The sequence below is a fragment of the Phascolarctos cinereus genome, unplaced genomic scaffold, assembly GCF_003287225.1.
Source record: "Phascolarctos cinereus isolate Bilbo 61053 unplaced genomic scaffold, phaCin_HiC Scaffold_726;HRSCAF=1367, whole genome shotgun sequence".
Taxonomy (NCBI): Eukaryota; Metazoa; Chordata; class Mammalia; order Diprotodontia; family Phascolarctidae; genus Phascolarctos; species Phascolarctos cinereus.
In genome coordinates, this window is record NW_027556098.1 from 125,227,293 (window position 1) to 125,245,437 (window position 18,145).

Consider the following 18,145-nt stretch of genomic DNA (forward strand, 5'->3'; position numbering starts at 1 on the left):
TACTGCTTTGCAGACCATTTTGTAGACAGTGTGATGTTGAAATTAGGGAGTTTTTGCTCTGCTAAGTGGTAAAACTTGTCAGCAATTGTAGTACTAGGCAAAGATTAGGCTGGATCACATTTGGGAAGTTGTGTGGCATTTTCTCTTAAGGATACCAAACTGTTTGCAAGCACAAAAGCTTTCATCTTTTCTAACACTAACATTCTTCTGGTGATGCTATGCTGCTGAGGCTCACAGAACACTATAACTCTGAAAGAATGACATATCGAAGTAACCCAACAGGTAATGAAGAGAAAAGCCCCACCTAGATGCATATGTAAGTAGAAGTAAGCAAGTTGCAATGTATTATCAGTTATAATGCAGGGCTTGCATATGAAAAATGGCTTAAATTCCATTATTGAGGACTAGAATCAGGAAGACTTGACTTTAAATTCAGCCTCAGACACATACTAGCTATGTGACCTCAGACAAGTCACTTAACTTCTGTTTGCTTCAGTTTCCTCAGCTATAAACTAAGGATCAAAATGGTACCTATGGTCTATGGTTGTTGTGAGGATCAAATGAGATAGTATTTGTAAAATTCTTTGCACAATGCCTGGCACATAGTAGTTGCTAGCTGCATAACTGTTGTTGTTATTATTATACCAGAAGTGGAGGTGGGCTGTCCAGGTGGTAGCAAGAATGAAAGCCAATACATCGACAGCCTGAGTGCCATGCTGGTATCTCAGAGATAATTAGAGAAACAGATGAAGGCCTCCACTGTATTGGGTAGAACTCCCTCAGTGAAGGATTTGTGGAAAGACGTGGAAGAGGTAGAGGGATTGAAATCTGTGTAATTCATCATATTGATGAAATCAGGGATCCATATAATTACAAAAGTGGAAAATAACATATTCTATTATGAGAGAGGCAGGGTGGTGCAATTTTCTAAATCAATATGTGCTCCTCGTGATAAATTTCTATTTGAGTTTGACACCACTGCATCATTAACTCTCTAAGCCTATAAGTTGCAGAGAAGGTGACAGTCTTCATTGGTAAGAGGGAGCTCCTTCTCCTGGGAGGTCCCTATACTAATGAAATCACAGATCCAAGCTCTGTCCTATTTTTATTACAGAGAAAAACATGTACCAAAGGCAGGGTTACTTTCTGGGAACTCTAGCAAACATCCAGGTACCAATAAAACATTTAAAATTAAATTTGTACAAATGAAATGACAACTTTAAAACAAATTCTTTTAGGATTGCACTTAGAAACAAAAAAAATATCTTAGATGAAAGTGTAAGAAGTTTGTTTAATTCCTTATAGTCAATAGTTCAGGCCTCCTCAGCTAAGGCCTCTAAGCTCAGAGTGTCCAGAAGAGGGCAGCCATGATGACAAAGAACCTTGACATTATGCCATATAAGGACTAGTTGAAAGAATTGGGAATGTTTATCCTGGAAGAAAAAAAATGCAGAGAGGAGACAGTTAGTGGTACATGATGATGGTCTTCAAGTATTGGATGGTTGTCCAATAAAAGAGGGTTTAGAATCCTTTTTGTTTGGTTCCACAGGGATGAACTGAGAGGGTAGTTTTTGATGAGGTTGGGATCTAAACCCCAAAAAGGAAAAACCCTGGACTTTCCCACATAGACAAATCTCTAGCATTCGCCTAAGGCTATAATCCCATCAACTGGCCTTTCATTGTGGTTATACTCAGTCTCCTAATTCCCTTACCCTTAACCTAGCCTACCCCTTTCTATGGCCACACTTAATCTTAGCTAGGCTCATTGTCTGGGTCCCAGGAGTCCTGTTCACCCCAGTTTACTGGCCACTCTCATTAAGTTTCGCTCCTAGATCCCTCCCACAGTCTTTCTGTATATAAGGTCCATCTTGTCTCCATTAAGAGGCCCTGACTCCTAAAATCTAGCCACGGCGCAGATTTTCACAATCTAGCCAATGGCCCACAGATGCTCATATTCCTTAAGAGTCTACCTAATATGGCGAATCTTCAATAAACCTTGTTTTTGGCTGAAAGAAGGCTTGGGTTGAATTCTTTGGAACAGGACATGTGTGTCGTGATTTTGGGATTCCAGGACCCCTAACTTCTAGACCTCATTAGTTTTCAAGAGGCAAATTTAGTCTTCACAGAATCACAGAGTTGCTGAAGTGGAAGAGATTTCAGTCACCATTTGGGAACAAGTTGGATAATAATCTTTTCTACAATGTACCTGATAAAAAGTCATCCAGTTTTTTGCTGAAAGATCTATAGTGAGGGAAGCTGGGCTATCTCCAGTCATCCTACTCTACATCTTGCCATTGGTCTCAGATGGCCCTGGAGGAGAAAGTGAGGCTGGTGACTTTGCACTGCTCTCCCTCACTTAAATCCAATTCACTTGCAAGTCTTGGCATCACCTCGCTGATGTCATGGTCCTCTTCCAGAACTGAAGGACAAACAACAACAACAATGAGGGGAAATCTTGGTGTAAGGAAAAAACTTCCTAACTATTGGAGTTATCTAAAAGTAGAATGGGCTGCTTTGGGAGACAATAGAACTTTCTTACCATAGGCCTTTAGGGTGTACTGGAGATATAGGCAGGGATATTGTAAGGCTCAAATGAGATGGTGAATGTAAAGCCCTTTGCAAATCTTAAAATGCTATGTAAATGCCAGTTGTTATTGTTATTGTTATTGTCCTGTAGTCACCAGGCCTCTAGTCTGGTGATGACTTCATTCCTTGAACATCTCTGAGGTGTGCTGGTAAATGTTTAGTAACCAGAAGAGAGGGAAAGGAATGTAAGTGCATACACTTTTTTTTTTAGGATAGGCAGTGGGGGTAAGTGACTTGCCCAGGATCGCACAGCAAGTGTAATGTATCTGAGTCCAGATTTGAACTCAGGTCTTCCTGAATCCAGGGCCGGTGCTCTATCCACTGTGCCACCTAGCTGCCCCCACTTTTAAATTTAATAGAAATTATTAATACTTTCTTAACAGAGGTTTCCAAACTTATTTGGCCCTTTAAAAAAAGCCTAAACTATCTTTACCCCATTTAAAAAATATAATTAAAATGACACATCTTAAATTTAATAATTTATTGTAAATTTATGGGGTTTTTTCCCTGCATTGAAATTTTGATGACACAATGTTGGGTCATGTAACCATACAGTATCATTTTACAAACAAGTCATTACCTGCACATATTCCTGCTGATACATGCACAGCATGCTCGCCTGCCAATACTTGCTTGTTAAGACTCATTGGCAGATTGGATCACTGATCAGTTATAGCTTGCTTTTATTTGGAAAATAATGTAATCACTACAACTTTAACTCTGTTACACAACAGATTAAATATGTACGAATGTTTTTTCAAAATTTTCTTCTTTTTTCCTTATGCTTCCACTGCCCCCCAGTTGCACCAGAGGCTACTACTGCCCCTCTGGATTGCTCCAGTGCCCCTGGGAGCAGTATCGCCCTCTTTGGGAACCTATGGACAATCAACAAAATAATAGATCAAGCCCAGATTTGTAGCTTGATTTCTGAGTTGTAAATATGCATGGGAAAAACTTAATGGGCAGCGAGGTGGTGAATTGGATAAAGCACTGGCCTTGGAATCAGGTAGACTCATCCTTATGAGTTCAAATCTGGCCTCAGATATTTACTCTCTTTGTGACCCTAGGCAAGCAATTTAACTCTGTTTGCCTCAGTTTCTTCATCTGTAAAATGAGCTGGAGAAGGAATGGCAAGCCACTCCATTATACTTGCCAAGAAAACTCCAAGTGGGATCAGGATGAGTCAGATACAATTGAAATGACCTAACAACAACAACAACAACAATTTAACAATTGGCTCTAGATGGTTTGACACGCCCCTGTATAGAGACAGGCCTTTTGACATCCCTTCTGTTACCTTGAGCTATTATGATTTCCTGGGTGTGGGAACTCCCTCCCCCAGAGCAGTAATATGTAAGAGGGTATGTTGTAGATAAGATTCTTTTTTTTTTTTAATGAGGCAATGGGGTTAAGTGACTTGCCCAGGGTCACACAGCTAGTGAGTGTTATGTGTCTGAGGTCAAATTTGAACTCAGGTCCTCTTGACTCCAAGGCAGGAGCTCTATCCACTGAGCCACGTAGCTGCCCCCTGTAGACAGGATTCTTATTCAAGTCTGAATTGGACTAGAGGACCCTGAAGGCCCTTTTCCAACTGGCTCGGTCAGTGAATTTGTGCTGCATCCTGGGATAGTGCATTTCTACATTAGGAAATGATGGTGAGACAGAAAATAGCCAACCTCTGAGAGTTTAGCACTCTCTCTCTGCTTGCTGACCCCAGCACAGGTGTTGTGGTGTAACTGCACTGACAAGTGCTTACTCAAGCAACGGAAATACCCCCAAACAACTGGTGATCTTTGGGTTCCCTAAATTTTGGCAGCTTCCCATGCTGTTGTGTGATATTGAGAGCAATCAATCAGTCAGTCAATCAATAAACACTTATTAAGCACCTACTATGTGCCAAGCATGATGGTAAAGTGCTGGGATTATGGCAGTAACCATTCACTTCACAGGCCCCTCACCGTCACCCCCTTTCTGTGCTGCCAGCCCAAGTTCCTGCGAAGGTGCATGACTGAGCGTGGTGTGAAATTTACTCCCACACACTTGTTTGGGGGTACATAGTTAATTCTGTATCTATCTCTACCAAGTTTCCCTCAGCTTCCTGTATGAATCATTATAGAGCCCAGTCCCTGTGACAAATGAAGGACAGAAAAAAGGGGAAGGTAAAGCTCTTAGAGTTTTCTGGCATTGGCTTTGAGAGAGCAGAAGGACATGCCTTGGTCCTAAACTCCAGGGAACCCCTGTTGAGGTTTCAGGGATGGGGCATTTGCTCCTCAGGACCATATCAATAAGTTCCTTAACAGGCCTCTCATATTTCTCTCCCCCTAATGCTGTTGGCTTGTTGCCCCCAGATCAATTCAATTCATTTTAAGCTTAATTGCATTTATTTTAATATAATTTATTGCAGTTCAGCTAGTATTGCTCTGAATGCAAACTCAGGCTCTCAACCACTCTGCCCAAGAGGAATGGTGAAAATACTGTGAATTATCTTGCTATTTAAGAAAAAAAAGTTATTTCAATCCATTGCATTAATTGGGTAGTACTGCTATTGATATTACTGTTTTTGGGAATGAATGGGGAGTATTTGTTGAAAAAATGTGTTAGGTGCAGAAAATTTTAAGTAAACTCCATTTGTATTTTTGAAATCATTGCATTACTAAGATTCCTGTGCTGTGTAAAACAAACAAACAAAAAATAAGCAAAAAAACATTTATTAAGAGTCTACTGTGCACAGTGCATTCTGCAAGGTATCAAAGATGCAATGATGGGATAGGAAAAATAAGGGCATAAGGGGGGGAGGGGCAGTTAGCCTCTATAAAGAAAAAGGCCACTTATTTTTTGAGAACAAAGGGAAGAAGAAAAGAACAGGTGTGGAAGGGGAGAGGTTTAATGTCATGGAGGGGACTTGCACGTGCTCACAATCAAATGACCTCAGTCTTAGTAGATTTGGAGACAAGGTCATTGTGGAGAGATGGAAGAAGGAGGAGAGGAGGAGAGGAGTTGGAAGTTTGAGGAAAGAAGAAAAGATTCGGAAGTACTGATTTGGTAATTGCTAAATGAACCTTCCTAAAGTAGGACTCTGATTTTTTCCCTGCTCAAAAACCCTCAATCACTATCTACTGCCAACAGGATACAGTGCAAACTTCTTAGCCTTGGATCTAAGGATCTCTTATTCTCTATCCCCAACCTCTATTTGTCATTGGTTACTCACATCAAATTTCTTAGCTTCTGCCATACTTACTCTATAATCCCCTCTCCTCTCAATACAAGCATACGCGCACACCCACACACCCACCCACACCCACACACCCCATGTGCTTTCCCATTTTGCTCATACTACCTTCACCATCCACTTACTCTGCAAATCCTACCCATTCTTCAAGGCCCTGATTAATGCTCATCTCTTTCTTGGTTTTTTTTTTTTTTTTTAGGCAATTGGGGTTAAGTGACTTGCCCAGGGTCACACAGCTAGTAAGTGTCAAGTGTTTGGTCTGAGGTCGGATTTGAGCTCAGGTCCTCCTGACTTCAGGGCCAGTGCTCTATCCACTGCACCACTCATCTCTTTCTTAAAGCTTTATTTGACCACACCATTCTGGAGTGCTTGCCTTCCTCTGAATTTATATGGCAGTTAGTTATTATGCTCACAGTTTATTTAATGATGATTGGTGGCCTTGTAGCACCCCTTCTATTATTTTGAGCTGTTAATCTGTGATTTCCTGGGTGTGGGAATGTCTTCCATCAAAGCAGATTGCAATATATAATTTAGGGTTTTAGAGAGTTGTCTAAGGCTCAGAGAGATTAAGTGACTTGTTATCCCTACTGATCTCACAGCTAGTGTCTGAGGTAGCATTAGATCACAGTCTTATTTCCTCAAACTTTCCAATACTCAACCATGCTACCTTTAAGATGCTCAATACTTGTTGAATTGATTTATTATTTTAAATGGGCACAGCAATTTATAGCTTTTAGATCAATTTATGCTGACCTCACAATATCCTTATAACGAATCTGACAGGTACAAGAAAGATCACTGCATTAGGAAGCAGAAGAACTAAGTTCTGGGTCTAGTTCTGCTGCTTGCTCATTGTGTGTCTCTGGAACCAGAACTACTGGGACTCTTTGGGCCTCATCTTCCTTTTTTTTTTTTTAAATCTTGGAAGCTGGACTAGATAATGTTTAAGGTCATATTGAGCCGTGACATTCTATGATTCCAGACAGGGAAAATCATATTATTTGCTTATTACTTAACTTGTAAATTTGGCATTGGAAAGGGATGGGGAAAGAAGAAGGGATTAAGAAAACTTCAGCTAGATTAGAGCCTTGGAATCAGAAAGACCCAAGTTTAAATCTGGCCTCATACTTACTAGCCCTGTGATTCTGGGCAAATCATTTATTCTCTGTCTGTCTCAGTTTCTTCATCTGTAAAATGAGGATAAGAATAGCACCTATCTTCCAGGGTTATTGTAAGAATCTGAATGATATGACATTTATGAAATGCTTTGCAAACCTTAAAATACTATAGAAATGCTGGCTATTATTATTACTATTAATACATATGCCTACTTCCTCAGTTCTTCAAAGACTAGAAAATAATTTATATGTGTATTAAGGGCATTTTTCATGAAAATGAGAGAAAGAGAAGCAGGCTTTTGCAAATGATATTTTATACTGACTACATCTTTAGAGTTAATCAACTAAAAATATAGAGAATGCAAATCTCAATATGTTTCAGTTCAGTTGTTTTTCATTTGTGTTTGACTTTGTGACCCTATTTAGGGTTTCCTGGGCAAAGATACTTGAATGGTTTGCCATTTCCTTCTCCAGCTCATCTTACAGATGAGGAAACTGAGACAAACAAGGTTTAGTGACTTACCCAGGGTCACTCAGCTAGTAAGTGTCTTAGGCCAGATTTGAACTCAGGTCTTGATTCCAGGCCCTGCAATCTATCCAGTGCATCACCTAGCTGGCCCCAATATGTTTACCAAAGCAAAAAGTTAACCCTAAAAATTCTCATCCAACAAAGCATCTCTCATGCTACTGTTAAAATCTTTAAAAATTCCTCTTTGCAACAACAGAAATAACTTAATTTGATGATCCTCTGATTAATATCCAATGAGACGTAAAATAGAGAGATGTGGAGGTTGTCCACCGCAGAGTCCATAGAGAAGGATTCCCTAGAGACTCTAATGGATGACATTTGGTTGACTGCATGGAGTCAGTGGCCAATAAGGAGCCTGCTTCATCATTTAAATCCCTGAGTTCCATCAATGCTCAGCCAGGAGTCTCCTCGTTCCTAACATGCCCCAGTGCGAGTCAGCACTTGTGATTGACCAGAAGCAAGAAGGATATTTTTGTTTCATACCCTGTTTAATTCCAGACCACATCTTTATATGAGGTTACATAAATATATGCATATGTATATATGCATACATATATACAATAAGTGTGCATACACACACATAAGATTTATAGAATTTCATATATAAACACACATACATACAAAATAAACACCTGGTAATTTTGAGAGGGAGGGCACTAGAAGCTGGGAAATCAGAAAAGACTTCCTGTAGAAGATGGGACTTGAGCTGAGCATTGCAGGGATTCCAAGAGGCAGAGATGAGCAGGGAACGTATTCTAGGCATGAGGGATAGTCATTGCAAAGGCATGGATGGGCATAGGAGACGAAGAATCAGGATGGGAGATGAAATGTTGCATGTTTGGAGCAGTGAACAGGCTAGGATGGCTAGTGTGCCCAGAGGGCAGAAATGTGTAAGAAGACTGCGGTGGGGGTGGGGAGTGGCAGTTGTGAAGAAATTTAAATGCCAAACTAAGGACTTTATATCTGATCCCAAAAGTAATAGGGAACCACTGGAGTTTATCGAGTACAGTGGTGACATTGTAGAGATCTGTACTTTAGGAAAATCACTTTGGTGACTGCATGGAAGATGGATTGGAGTGGGGAAAGACTTGTAATAATCCAAGAGAGATTCGTGGAGGGTCTAAATTAGGGTGACGGTGTCAGTAGAGAGGAGGGAATGTGTGTGTGAGAGGTGTTATAGATGAGATTTGGCAACTGATTGCATATGTGGGGTGAGTGAGAGTGAGGAGTTGAGGATGACATTGAAATTTGAGGAGCCCATTATTTTATTCTATTAGAAAGTATTTTTGGTAAACTATGATAAGTTAGTTGATGAAGGAACAGTGGCAGGTAGCACTTTCTATCTCCTGCGGTTTCCTTTAATGAAAACCAGACCAAGGTCAAGCTTCTAATGCTCCAACTGAATCATCACTCTCCTATTTTGTTTTTCTTATAGCTGATGGTATTTCCTGAATTGATTCTTCTCTGTACTTGTTTTGGGAATAATTTAAACAAACTCTTTAAAGATGTATTACCTTCAGAACCCGTTAATCAGACCCAGTGTTATTTTTGTATTGTAAAATAAAACTCACAGTTTTGCATAATAAAAGATTGAAACAATGAATTGCAAAAGTAAACAATAGTTTGGTTGTTTTAGCTAAGAATCAAGGACTCCTGAAGTAATTTGTTTTTTGTTTGTTTTGTTTTTCTATTTTCTATATTGATAAAGATGAGAAAGATAGCATCATGTAGAAGATAAAAGTACTGGACTTGGAGTTGGGAAGACTTGAGTTATTATTAGCTGTATGACCACGTGCAAATCTCTGAGTCTCTGAGTCTCACACAACTTTCAAAGACTTCACTGCTGAGTTGTAGAAAGGTCGTAATGTGACTCAGTTTGGAACTGATGTGACATGACTGCCCCCTATAGTTTATAGGTTTACACATTTCTCCAACAATTAAAAAAACCCTTTATTTTAGTGTTTAATCAATTACATTAAATATATTCAAATATATACAGGTATCAAGGTACTTTATCAATAATTCCCTTTGTAGTCCTTTATACTCATTATTAAATCATATGCACATATGTATATGAACATTGTATATAGTTGTAATCAGTGTATATAGTTAGCATAGTTTTACTCTCAATGTTTTACGCTTTTATACGTATTTTTTCATGTTTCTATGTGTTCTTCACATCTATCGTCTTTTATGGTAACAGAACACTCCATGACATTGATGTACTGAGGTCCATCTGACCAAATGGGTGCTGAGGTGTTTTCTAGTTTTCCCCTATTATCTACGTAGCACATCCATTCAGATTTTTGCAGAAATTATTTTTTTCTTTTTAATTGCTTTGTTGTGCTATTTTTCCAAAACTGAGAATAGCATGTTGATGGTATGATCTATCTTATGGCTCTTGTATATGCAGATATATGCAGATTATATTCCAGAGAGATGGCCCTACTTTGCAATGCACAGTGCATTTATAGAATCATAGAGTCGTAGATTTAGAGTTGGAAAGGACCTTAGAATTCATCTGGAGCAACACCTTCACTTAGAGAGGTGAAGGGTTTGCACAAGGTCACACAGGTAGTAGAGGGCAGAGGCAGGATGTAAGCCTAAATTAGGAGTCCTCTGATTCCATATTCAGAACACTTTTCTGTTCTAGCTCCTCTGAGCATTAAATTTGAGCCTCTCACTGACCCCTGGTTTGCTAGTTTAATGTATGTAATGTAGTTTCTCATACCTATTTTATTTTGCATTTATAAAATTATTGATAAAGGTGAACATTTCAAATGTTTGCTTACTGTTTGTAATTTTGAAAATTGTTTCTTGATAGTCTCTTTACATTTGTCCATAAGAGGGTTTGTCTTGCCTCTATAGATATGCATCTGTTCCATTAAACTTCTGGACAAATTTTTGTATGATATAGTAATTGTGTGCATTTCCAACATAGATATTAACACATTTTCTAGTGCTTTTCTAGTAAACTGACAATGTGATATTGATTGACAATATATAATATATACTGACATGTATTTGTATGTATATATGTATGTGTGTGTGTGTGTATATATACACACACACACATACATATATGTAATTTTGCATGCATCTGGCACATCCTATTAATAATGAGGATCAGAGTAGTGAAGTGACTTTTCCAAGATGATAGAGGTAGTAAGTGAATGGCAAAGCTAGGTTTTGAACTCAGGTCCCTTGACTCCAAATCTCCTGAAAACTGAGACCCATCAGGAAGTACTGATGCATGTACCAGGTGAACAACTCCATTACTGAATGCAAGAGGATACAGATGTGACACTGACTTATAAGCTTACACTGGATTGGAGACAGAAGTTTCTCTTGTGGAAAGAAGGATGGGTTCCCACAGTCCTATAAGAACCATATGAGTTTTTGGGGTTGTGAGAATAGTGCAAGAATAATGGAAATATATTTTATTTTTGATCTTTAAAAAAAATTAGGAAACGTGTCCCCATACAGATCAGGTTAGAGCTTGTCCTTTGAGAAAGAGGGCAAGAGCCAAATTGTGGAGAACCCTGAGCAGAGTAAGAACTAATGAATAGAAAGCAGAAGGTGATGAGTATCACCTACTGGAAGAAAACTCCAACAAAACATAGGGAGGAGTTACAGCTGGGAATGAAGAGCTGATGAATGACAGCTGAGTAGTAGGATGTAGAGAGTGGGGAGGACAGTGCTAGTGATAAGACAACAGTACCACCTTTTAGCAGCTAATGGGAGCTGCAGCACAGCAGTGAAGGACGACCAATAAGAACATTATAAAGAAATGCAAAGATATCTCTTTATGTTTTGAGCCTTGTAAACCAAAGTGCTTATAAGAGGATCTGGTGACACCCCTTGGAGGAGTTTCAGGTACTCAGGTTTCTATAGTATCTGGATTAAGACAATGAGGCAGAAATATGATAAATCCCCCAAATGTCCAAGGGCATTCATGTCAGGAGGGTGCCTCTGAAATAGGGGTTATAGTTTTAGAGTGATGATGGTCTCTCTTGGCATTCTGAAAGAGGAAAGAAAAGACGAGAAACTGCTTCGGTCCACCTCAGAGTCTCTCCTTGATTCCCAGTTAGTTGTAGTGGTGACCCTGGGAATGAGGGGCTATGTTTTATGCTTCCCTTTTCCCTCTGGAATCAGTAGGCATAAAAGTAGGGTTTTGGGTGCAGAATCTTTGAGGAATCAGGCTGGTCTGTGCTGTTTTCCATGATCTCTCCTCTTTGCAACTGTGATGGCACTTTGCCTTTCTCCTATGTATCTATCTACTGAGATTTATTTCATAGTATGATTACTTATGTTTTAGAAATATCCTCCTGCTAACTTATAAGTTTCCAGAGGACAGAGACCAAGGTTTATTCCTGTTTGTACCCCCAAGGTCTTGCACATAGTGGGTACTCAATAAATGTTTATTGAATGGATAGATGAGCAAGTTAGAATTATGTGCTTGAAACAACTGCTGAATCAACGACTTGGTACGTTGCCCTTATTTTTGTTTCAGGGTCATTCATTGTCTTTTCTGGCTAATAGTTTGCTTTGAAGATATCATTGAAGCCTAGGTTTCAAAACAATCAGGGCAATACTCCATTGAATTCTCACCATTTTTCTTGTCTCCATTATTGGATTTAATTTCGGTTTGGATCTTAAGAAGAAGGGAACTACAATAGGGTATAAAGTCTAACGGGCTAGTACTTATGTGTATTCAGTACAATGCTTAGCCTAATGGAATTTACATCCAGTTCTAAATGGTCATCAGTGCCAGATGTCTAAACCTACAGCAAGGGAACTGTGGGCTTAAGCTTTCCCAAATAATTTAAAAGGTTGGCCTATGGATATTGGAGTTCTACTCCAATGTCTCAATGCAGCACGAAGATAGTCCGAGTTTCTTGAAACAATTGAATGGCAATTGAATGTAAGCTTTGGCAGCCTCTGTTAAGTTGATGAGACTTTGAAACCCACAGCGTGGTGATGGATTGTAGAACTATTTCTCAAGGAGTGAGATCAGCCAAGTTCTGAATAGCTCATTCCTGGAAGATTGGTCACCAGGTTATGAATTCTTTTGCTTATAGCAACACATGCAACTATCAGTTAAAACATAGAGAGCTGGGATCTTTATTAGTGAATGGAAGACTCATGCTGGTGAAATTACGGACCTTTTGAAAAAAGCGGTAAGGAATATATATCAAGGAGCAATTTGGTATGGTGAATAGGGAGTCAATCACTAAGTCAGGAAGACCTGAATTCAAGTCCCAACTTTTGACACATATCGGCTGTGTAGTCCTGTATGCATAAGCTCTCAGGGTCAAAATCACAAAATAGCTGCTATCTGGATTTGCAGGAGTTTCCCTTCCGGGAGTTCCCTAAACCATTGATTCCCTTACCAAGAGTTCTCTACAGAAATTATAGTTTTTGAGAAAAAAAAATGAGTTCTGATAGAGCTGGTCTTCTTGACTGTCTACAATGAGCATTGGAGGAAGGGTTGGGTAGCACGCAATAAGCTTCCTATTAGTGTATACTTTTAAATATTATCTTTTCAAACCCGGGCACACATTCTGTATCTGTACTCAGAGAATTTAAAGGATAAGAAGTTTTGAGGTAGCTCTCTAATTTCTTATCTCTAGTTTATTATCCCTCATGGGCCACATTTGATAACCTACCCTTCTCAAACCTACCTGGGCTAAAACACTAGGTGCTGGCCTCACTTAATGTCCTCTCTGGAAAGCGGTTGAGCCATTCCTATTGCTTTCCCTTGAAGAGCATCCCTTAATGCCATGCAGGCCTTGCCCTGGGTGACCTTTCAGCGCATTGCATTATAACCAGGAAGTTATCTGTCGAATAGGAAGCATTTTAAAAGACAAAATTAAGCATTCCTCTGCTCTAGTGAATGTTCTCGAGGTAGAGGATGTACTCATGGTAGAGAATCCTTCCAATATGGGAAGTTAACTTTATTGAACATTTTATTGGACTAGGGGGAGCAAACCAACTTCTTGTAGTAAACTAGGTAAAAAATGGCTCTATGGCCCTGTCATTGCTGACACTAAGGTTTGGGGCAGAGGTTTGGAATGAGAGGTTTCTATTTATTCTTTTTTCTGCCCCCAATTTATCTTGGTATCTCTTCCATCTTATTCAGTATTGAAACTGTTCTTTGGCCATTAAGTATTGTGTTGTTAATAAGGATTTGGCACCACCTTGTGGTGAACTATGAAAATTTTTCCTATCTGTAATAGATTTTTTTTTTTTTGGTGGGGTGATGGTGAGGGATATGAAATTTCTGAGACTTGCTTCCTTGACCTTTTTTTAAAAGGAAAAAGAAAATCACAACCCAGTTTTCTTGGAGTGACTGTTTGCAAAGCTTCATCCTCTATTCATTCTCCCTAAAGTTCTTATTCATGCTGTATGCATTCTGATTTCAACTTTGTCCAACCTCTCTGCTTGACTTTATTCTTTCTTTCTCCACATGCCTGTTTCTCACTGTGTGACTCTGATTCCTCCCCTCCTTTCTGCATACTCCACAGGTCACTGAGAAAAGGGATACAAAAGCACCTACCTGCAGCAAACACATTAAGAATGTTTCCATAGGCCATATCCCATAGAAGTCCAACAGAAGCAGAAGGAAAAAAGAGATAGAAAGCATTCATTTCTTTTAACTTCTTGACTGTTTCCCCTTATGGGGGATTAGGGTGGAGGGCTTATCTTTCCACACTCAATTTTATCTGTTGGTGGCTATTAATTATTATTATTATCACTGGGCCTGTGATTTCATCTGTGTATTGAGCTCCCAGGAGAGGACATTTCTCTATCAATCAATTGATAAACATTAATTATACATCTGCTATGTGCCAGGTCCTGTGCTAAGCACTGGGGATACAAAAAGAGACAAAAGACAGTCTCTGCCCTCAAGGAGTTTACAGTCTAATGGAGTATACAACAGGCAAAAAAATGTATATTAAGTAAGCTATACATGTAGGATAAGTAGTAAATAGTTAACAAAGGGAAAAGACAGCATTTCCTGCAACTTCCAGGCTTAGAAAGCTGCCTGGTAGCATTAAGAGGTTAAGTGATATATCTAAGGTCCTACAGCCAACTGTGTCAGAGGTAGCACTCAAACCCAGCCCTTCTTGACTTCAATTCTGCCTCTCTATCCGCAAGGTCAGGGGGCCTCTAATAACTGATATTTATCTAGGGCTTTGATGTTTTTAAGGTACTTTGCATATAATATTGCATTTGAGCCAAACAACAAGGAAAATGAGGCTACAGGGTTATCTTCAGTTCTCTGCTGTAGATATTACATGTAACAGGTGGACTGGGGCCAGCTAGGTGGCGCAGTGGATAGAGCACCAGCCCTGAAGTCAGGAGGACCCGAGTTCAAATCTGGCCTCAGACTAAAAACTTGACACTAGCTGTGTGACCCTGGGCAAGTCACTTAACCCCAATTGCCTAAAAGTAAAAAACAAACAAACAACAGGTGGACTGGCCAATGAAAGCCCAGTCTTGGAAGGGGCTCTGTCTGCTGTCCGGACTGGGCCCTTATTGACTAATTGCCCCTTAATATATATGCATTATTATCCCCATTTTATTGATGAGGAAATGGAGGCTGGGAAGGTTTACCCACCTTATCATGATTACATAATACAGCAGCATTTGGGTAGAAGGTGCTTGGTTGGGTAGCAGAGCTATCTATTCCCTCTTGGCTAGCCTGTACCCTCATGTGGCAGTGCCGCTCTCCCAGAGTCTCCTTTTGAGGCATGATTTTCTCTCTGGTTAATGATTTGGTTTGGGGTTGCTGGGAACCCCCAAATGTAAGAGTACAGGGAGAGTCTGCCTGGAAGGAATTCAAACGCTCAAAACTTCCTTCAATCAAAGTAGTGAGGTTTATTGTAATGCCAATAGAGGCGGGCTAGATTCCTAAAGAATCTGCAGCTTAATGGGGGTGAGAATGGTACTTTTATACAGAAAAAGGGAAAAAGGGTCAGGGAAAAGATCTTGATAGGATTAAGGAATGGTAAGTAGCCTGGGGTGGGTCAAGTACAGACAATGAAAAGAGTTAAATGGTGGGAGAGCCACAGTGAAAGGGCAGTTAAAAGGATTATTGAGTATCCAGATAGGCTGGGATGGGCCAGTCTTAGTCAGTGACTGGGTTGTGTGGGAAAGTTCAGGGACTGGGCTACTTTCAAAGACATGGTCTTCTGCTTTTAGGGGTCTAGGTCCCATCAACCCATCAGTTAACTTCCTTAAACTCTCTCTCAGTAGGAATTGTTTTACTTTTATGTTTGTGTCACTAGATCCAGAAGGCTCTGGAGGAGAATGTGAGGCTAGTTACATTGCATAGACTTGCCTCACTTAAATCCAATTCACTTGCAAGTCAAGACATCACCCTCCTGATGTCATTCATGCTCTTCAAGAATGAGAATGAAGGGGGGCAGCTAGGCGGTGCAGTGGATAGAGCACCGGCCTTGAAGTCAGGAGGACCTGAGTTCAATTCTGGCCTCAGACCAAACACTTGACACTTACTAGCTGTGTGACCCTGAGCAAGTCACTTAACCCCAATTGCCTAAAAAAAAAAATGAGAATGAAGGACAAACATCAGTGAGGCAAGAACAGCGGGAATAGGAGGTACCTGAATCAATTGCTTCAGAAGGATGGCTCTGTTAGAAGTGAGATTTGAACCTAGGTCATACTAATGCCAAACCTAGCACTCTAACTACCATATACCATGCTGTCTTCCTAAAAAACAAACAAATAAAAAAACCAAAACCAATATTGCATAGGAAAATATGTAATATATCCACAGACTCAATTGTTCAGTTTAAACTTAGATTTAAGTTTTCCTTCTTAGCTGATCCCTTACACTTTGGAGGGAACTAGCTGTGCCTTATTTCATATATATATATATATGGGGTCTATTTTCTTTACACTCTGGGTCCTTCTCCAGGCATGCAGCTTCAGCTGATGGGGTACAGGCCCAAGCTGAGACCTTTACCCCTTACCCCAAAAAAGAATTTGAGTCCCATTTGTCTAAGGGATTTTCCTTGAATTCTCCCACTTGATCAAGGAGGTCTCTGGCATTTCCCTGAGGCTATAATCCTATCTAGACTCCATTTTCCCTTGGCCATGTGGTCCAGATCCTTGGCATTCTGTTTACCCCAGCTTACTGGTCATTCCCATCCAGATCCTCATTAGGCCTCTCCTCTAGTCACCCCAAACTACTCCTAGATCCCTCTCACAGTCTTTCATCTTGTCTCCATTAAGGTGCCCAGATTCCTTAAGAACCCAGCCAATAGCTCACAAATGTTCAGCTTCCTTAAGAGTCTGGCCAATATGGTGGATCTTTAATAAGCCTTGTCTCCAGCTGAAAGAATCTCAGGCAGGATCCAGTGATGGGGTGTGGCCCAAGCCAAGGTCTTTGCCCTTGACCCAAAGAGAATCTGGCTCCCATTTGTCCATAGGCCCGGCCCCTCATCTTTGAAAGCCTCAGCCTACAATTAAATCTTATTCAGATGCGCCTTTGCCTCTCCCCCTAAAAAGGAATCTGGCTCCCATTTTAGGTTCCTTATCCACTCCCCTTGTCAACTCCCCTTATCTCCCTTTGAAAGCCCCAGCCCCACCTTTTTAATCTCATTCAGATGCCTTTCAGTTCCTTCATCTCTATTCAATCTCTTAGACAATCCAATCAAATTCTCACCCAGACTGTCCTCTGGCCACCCAAAGTCACTTTAGTATGTAAGATCTACCCTGGCCCCCATTCAGATGCTGAGAATCTCTCAAGCCCCAAAGGCTGAGCTTTTCTCATGCCCCCTCATGGGCCTTACCTGGCCTATGTGATTTATCACTAATAAACTTTTCCTCTGGCCAGAAGATTTGAGTTGAATTCTTTCAGGCAGGGCTGGCCATCACGATCTTGGGGTGTCTCCTAGGAGTACCCCAAAGTCCTAGACCTCTTCACTGGGTGTCATGATGGTCCCAGTACCTTTAAACCTCTAGACCTCATCATATGGTTCCCTTCTAGCTAGGAACAACTGCCTAATCCCAAGCTCTTCTCCAGTCATGACTAGAAGGTACATGAGCTTCCCTGCTCCCCATCACCCTTTTCTTGCCAGGCAGTTGGTGGATTTCCAAGCAGCTAAGAAGGCTTGACTTGGAAGTGCTTTTCAGGCCTGACCTCTCAGGTCCCATTGGGTCAGACAGCTACAAGGTTGTCTTGGTCCAGTGGTTCTGTTCAAGATCATGGACCTGGGCACACCTTTGGACTCCATATCTGGAAGCATAGGCCCGATCCTCTTAATTCTCTCAGTGCTAGAGAAATGGGAAAACTTCAGGTAATTTTTTAGGCTTTTGGTTTTTTTTGGTTTGTTTCCCAAGGCTTATTGCCAAATCCTGCTTTAAGGAAGGAGGGACTTCCAGCCCCCATGCCTGCAAAGGGTCAATCCTCGTCAATTCCTGATGATATGCTTTTGGGCTGTCTTTTGCAAAATTGGGAAAAATTTAGTTTTTCTAAAGAACTTAAAAAGAAAAGGCTGGTATTCTTTTGCAACATTGTTTGGCCTCAGTATCACCTGGAAAATACGAGGTATGGCCTGTTTTGGGGACGTTACAGCAACATACTCTCTCTGAGCTAGAACAATATTGTATCAGAGAAGGAAAATGGGTGGAGATTCCCTACATAATGACTTT